This window comes from Grammomys surdaster, unplaced genomic scaffold, assembly GCF_004785775.1.
Source record: "Grammomys surdaster isolate TR1022 unplaced genomic scaffold, NIH_TR_1.0 571, whole genome shotgun sequence".
NCBI classification, from domain to species: Eukaryota; Metazoa; Chordata; class Mammalia; order Rodentia; family Muridae; genus Grammomys; species Grammomys surdaster.
In genome coordinates, this window is record NW_021604990.1 from 105,547 (window position 1) to 110,796 (window position 5,250).

The 5,250-nt window shown below is 45.7% G+C and overlaps 1 pseudogene; it reads right to left on the reverse strand.

Moving 5' to 3' along the window:
• Nucleotides 1-2,748: 2,748 nt before the first annotated feature.
• Nucleotides 2,749-4,629, reverse strand: LOC114633251 (annotated as a pseudogene).
• Nucleotides 4,630-5,250: the final 621 nt, after the last annotated feature.

A 5,250-nucleotide genomic window follows, 5' to 3' on the forward strand; every position in this document is an offset into this window, starting at 1 on the left:
CCCTTCCTTAATTCTCTTTCCATCTCCTCTTCCCATTTTCTCTCCCTTTTTGTTTTCTTTTTCATTTCTAAAAGATCTAAACTGATTGAGTACCAAGGCTGCTCACCTTGCCAGCTGGAGTTGACCTGGATATATGTATTCTGACCCCTCCTACCCCAAGACCACTCCTTCTGTGTGAACTCATTCCCTTGCTTTGTTAGCAACAAGGCCTTATTCAAACAATAGGTGAGAGGAGCCTCAGGTAGTGCTCTGTTTCCTGCTTTGCAGATGGGTAACTTTGTCTCCTGGGAGTCTTGATGAGCCCTGAAGATTGTTGTTCTGTAAGACATGTGTTGATGTGAGTAGTCCTCTCATCCTGTTTTAAGATGAAAAGGCTCCAAGCTGCTGTGAACCAGAGGGAAGTTTGATACATTATGCAGGAGTGACTTGTTAACCAGGAATGAATGTTCTAGATTTTTGTCCCTCTACCAAATGAATGCCAGCTGTTTTGAAAGTAAAGTAGAACCCTGGAAGGTAGAGAAGTACAGAGATGATGAAGAAAGTGTTTGTTTAAACCAGCTTGCAATGGGTCCTGGGGTTGAGCAGTCTCTGTTAAAAGTGTTGTAGTGTGTGGATTTTCAAAGCAGTTGGCTGCCTGCTAGTAGGGTGAGATTCTTTGTTGGCTCATCTGGTTTGGAGTAACCTCAAATAGCACAGTCACAGTATTGGGTGATCCTGGGAGAGGGGGCAACTCTTATCTTGACTGTTAATAAAGACCCTAAGAGAAATGTATTATGTTGTAGTATGAGTGTGTCCCCTTAATTGAAAGGAGCCATTATATAGGTACATAGCCATGTGGGAGCTTGAGTGATTGTATAGGAGTTTTGAATGTCCAACTTAGGGTGGCAGCAGGACGGAGCCAATGAAAACAGCATTGTGTGTCTTGGTAAGCCCAATTGTTCTTACAGTGCACTCCACTAGGGTGCCCCCTATCCAGTCACTGGAGTCTCAAGTCTCTTATGGATTAAGTCCATCTCCTCTCTGCCCTGTAGGAAGGATTTCCCTTTTATCCTGATCATTTACATTTGGGTTTCTCAATACTTACATTCAGGGGTGATGGACCTTGTGAAGAAGTCTGCTAAAATCCAGCTAAAGGCTTTAAGCCACAGAGACCTTGAAGGAACTGGAGGAACTTCATGGGCTCCTGGCACCAGGTCCCTGTCAATTCACTTCAGACCCCAAGAAAGATTTGTGGCCATCAGTCTCGAAGGAGCAAAGTCCCAAGCCCTTCCTCATTTACACGAGTCATCATTGTTAATTTCACAGACCAAGACATTAGGAAAAGAGACATGACTAAAATCACGTACATTTACTCAGGCCCTAAAGAGTTGTCAGTGCTAAGAAGGTTCCTAGAGGACCACAGGGCTTAAGGAGTCAGCGTCCTTTCCCAGACATTCCTCCCTGCAAATGGTATTTAATCTCAGGCCCACCCAGAGAAATGGGGTATGATTTTAAACATCTATATTCTGTCCTGGCAATAAACTTGTTTATAAACATGAAGTGTCATGTTTCACCAGGATCCACTGTGGGGAGCCATGAAGAAGACCTTCATCTACAGTTCCACAGCGGATAGAAGGATTCTCTGTGCTCCCAGCCACATCCACCACGGAGCCTGCATCCAACAAGTTAAGGACAATCATCTCTGCTAGAACAAGCCAGTGATCTCTTGTACCCTGACCCTTCCTGAAGGCCTCCAGCTCAAATATCTGCTCTTCCAGTACTCCCAGAAGGACCTGGCCTTCCTCCTTCTGAAGCTGCTCCTGCTCTGCCTGCTTCACAGGCTGCTGCTTCTCTGCCTATCTAGAAGCTTGAGGTTGAGAATCTTGGCTCTTTGGTGATGCTAAGCTTCCAGTTTCTCCTGATGGCCCAGGGCTTCTCTGGTTCTCTTCTCCATCACTTTCTCTAAGTCCTGGAATGCCTTATGCAGCTTCAACTCCTTCAGCTCAGATGCCACCTCTGAGAGGGCTTGTACCTTCCTCTCCTGTTCCTCCTGAAGCTGCCTCAGTGCTTCTGCTCCTCTCATTCTGTCTGCTAATTCATAAATTCGGATGCCACCTTCCACTTTCATTGCCCAAGATAACTGATGTTCAATAGGTTCTGTGAATGGGACTCATGTGTGCTCTTGAGTTCCATTAGGGGTTGAGGGTGAGGAGAATTGTGGGGTACATCTGACAGGAGACATAAGGAGTGAGGGTTGGTACTGGCCTGAAGGAGATCCAGAGGATGATGAGTCATCAGAGAAAGAACATTCTTTTGTGTGTGGCATGAGGTGTTGGGTAGGATGTCATCTCCCATCCATGCATAGTGAGAAGATAGTTTGGAAAGAGACCTGTGCTCTTCCACAACAAGTACTGCAGTAGCCACTTGCTGTTGTAGTGCTGATGGCCTTTGTAGGAGTTGCTGAGCACCATCAGGGTTTCCCAGCAGCCAACTTTTAACAAATACTAGTTTCAATAATATTTTTTGAAATCGATTTTAGAAAGAATTTTATTTTTATTCTTGGTATGGAACACTTTATTTCTCCATAAAACACTCAAAAGAGTTTAGGTGGTGGTAAATATCTTTAATCCCAGAACGGTATAATTCTTCCCACAGATCCTGCTTAGAATTAGGAAATGATATTGTAATTCCTATTTACAAGTTTAACAAGAGCCTCTTTTTCCATGAACCAGTACTCTGAACAGAAGCCTGTCCTGGCAGGAGAATCTCTCACAGCAGCCCTTCCATCTCTTTCATAAACACTTCATAAACATCATTCTTAATTTGTACTGGGGCAGGAACTGAAGGACCAGATCTTGGGGCTGCTTTGGCAAGAGGCACAGCAGAGTAAGCCTTTGACCTTTCTAGAGGAAGAACAGTATCCCCCTTCTTCTCACGGCGCACCCTAAGTGCAGTGGGCACAAACAGTGTGACCTGTGACTTGGGCTTGCTGATCTGGGGCTTGGCACTGATGGTCGCTGTGAGTATCTGCTCCATGGTGGCTGCGCTTGCATCATCTTCCTTTGGTCGCTGAATGAGGCTGGACGGAGCACTCAACACCCCTGGGCTGGGCGAGGGAGTTGGAGGGAAAAGGCCAGGTGGGGTAGGTCCAAGAGGAGGCCCTAAGGGTGGGTGCATCACGCCAGGAAGAGGAGAGATACCTGGAGGCGCAGAAGGAAGGGCTCCAGGGGGCAGATCTGGTGGTGAACCTGGAGGAGGGCCAGAAGGTCGTCCTGGTGGAGGTCCTGGAGGTAAAAGTCGAGGTAAAGTACCTTGGATTCCTGGCAATGCAGGTCTTCTCAGGAATGGAGGAACCCCTGGAGGTGGCCCAGGAGGAAGTCTTGTAGGTGGTCCAGGAGGACGCAAAGGTGGGGCAGGTGGTGGTCCAAGAGGTGGTGTTTCTGGAATGGGAGGTGCATGTACCTGAGAACTAGGGATAGACTGTGGAGGAGCTCGCTGCTGTAAAGAGGCAGCAAATGTGCCATCAGACTGGGAATCTTCTTTAAGCTGCTTTTGCGAATGCTTTTCTAGTTCAGACTCATCAGAGTCATCCTCCTCCTCCTCTGAAAATTCCTCCACTTCTGGTCGTTCCTCAGGGATTTCCTGACCTGCCATTCGAAGCAGCATGGCTTGAAGAGGAGTCAGCTCCTCCATGTTGTTCTGACTTGATTTCCCAGGCATATCAGAAAATCGGACTCTCAGACCTGACTTTTTCTCTTCAGTGTTGTTGTGCACACTGTCATCACTGTGCCCAAACTTACCCAGGTCACTTTCTGAGTCTGATCTGTCAGTGTCACTGTCCTCACTATTGTCATCATGCTTATCCAGATCCATGTACTCAGGATAGTTGTCATCTTCTCTGTTGCTGGACGTGTCCTCATAACCACGCTGAGCAAGTTCTGGACTGTACATTTCTTCATCTCGCTTCTGAGGCATAATATCTAGAGCAAAGCCTACTTTATGGCCATACATCTGCAGAACTTGAGGAGGAGGTGGGCCGGGGGGAGGGCCAGGCGGTTTTCTGCCAGGAGGCAAACGTGGAACACCATTTCCCCGGAGAGGAAGGAAAGAAACTGGTTGTGTTGGAGGCCCATAGGCTGAGGTTTTCCTCGGGATGGAGGGTGGCTGGGTACCCGGGAGAGGAATGTCCTGGATCAAGATGTTGGAAGGAGCATAAGGCATGTCTGGCAGAGGGATGCTCTCCAGTTCCACATGCTGAGCCTTCTTGACAGCATCAAAGTACTGGCTCAGCTGAGCTCTCTTCTGTATATAGTCTACTTCTAGCTTTCTCAATTCTTTGTAAATATCTGGGTTTTCTTTTCCATAAAGTTGTAGAATTTGTTCAAAGGTTTCCCGCAGCTTTTTTTGCTTGTCTTTCAGTACTTTCTCATTCAACTGTGGCTGTTGCAGTGGGTTAAACTCCATTTCATCCAATTTCTCCATGTCCCGGATAATCTGTTTTGGGTCTTTCATCTTCAAAACCGCAGCTTGGACCATCATGCGCTGTTTTTTGTTCTTTTCCAATTCTCTTTTCCGGGCTTCCTTTCGGACTTGGTCTGCGGGGTGCAGAAACCTTCCACTCTTTCTGGTGGATGTTGATCTTCGTCCCATGTTGACAATTTATATGATTTACTTCTTCATAAAAAGTAAGAACGACTGCGAGGCTCCCAAGAAAGTGCGAGTGACTAACAATTGATCCTGGAGTATTTTCTGCATTTGGAGGGGCCTTCACCTCTGCCTCTTGGTCAACCACCCAGGCACCTCAATCATCTTGAAACCTCGTGCCTTGGAAAGAAAAAAATTTTTATTAAATTTCTGTACACAACATTGAAATGTATTGCTTAATAAAAATTTCATCTCATCACTTTTCAATTAAGGAATGTTGTTTTATATAAAAAATAGCAGTCTAAGATTTCATAAAACATGTAATAGACTCAGATACCATTTTAATAGTTTTTAAAGTTCAGAGTACCCAAGGTTAGAAGGTCATTTGTGTTTATCATAAGAACACCCACAGATATGTACTACTCCTCTTTAAATGGACATGCTCTAAACATTAAATACAAATTCAGGTCTGGAGAAACTGCTCAGCAGTTGAAAGCACTGACTGTCCTTCCAAAGGTCCTGATTTAAATTTCCAGCAACCACATGGTGGTTCACAACCATTTTTAATCGGTTCTGATGCCCTCTTCTGGTGTGTCTGAAGACAGCTTAGAGTATGCTCATATAAAT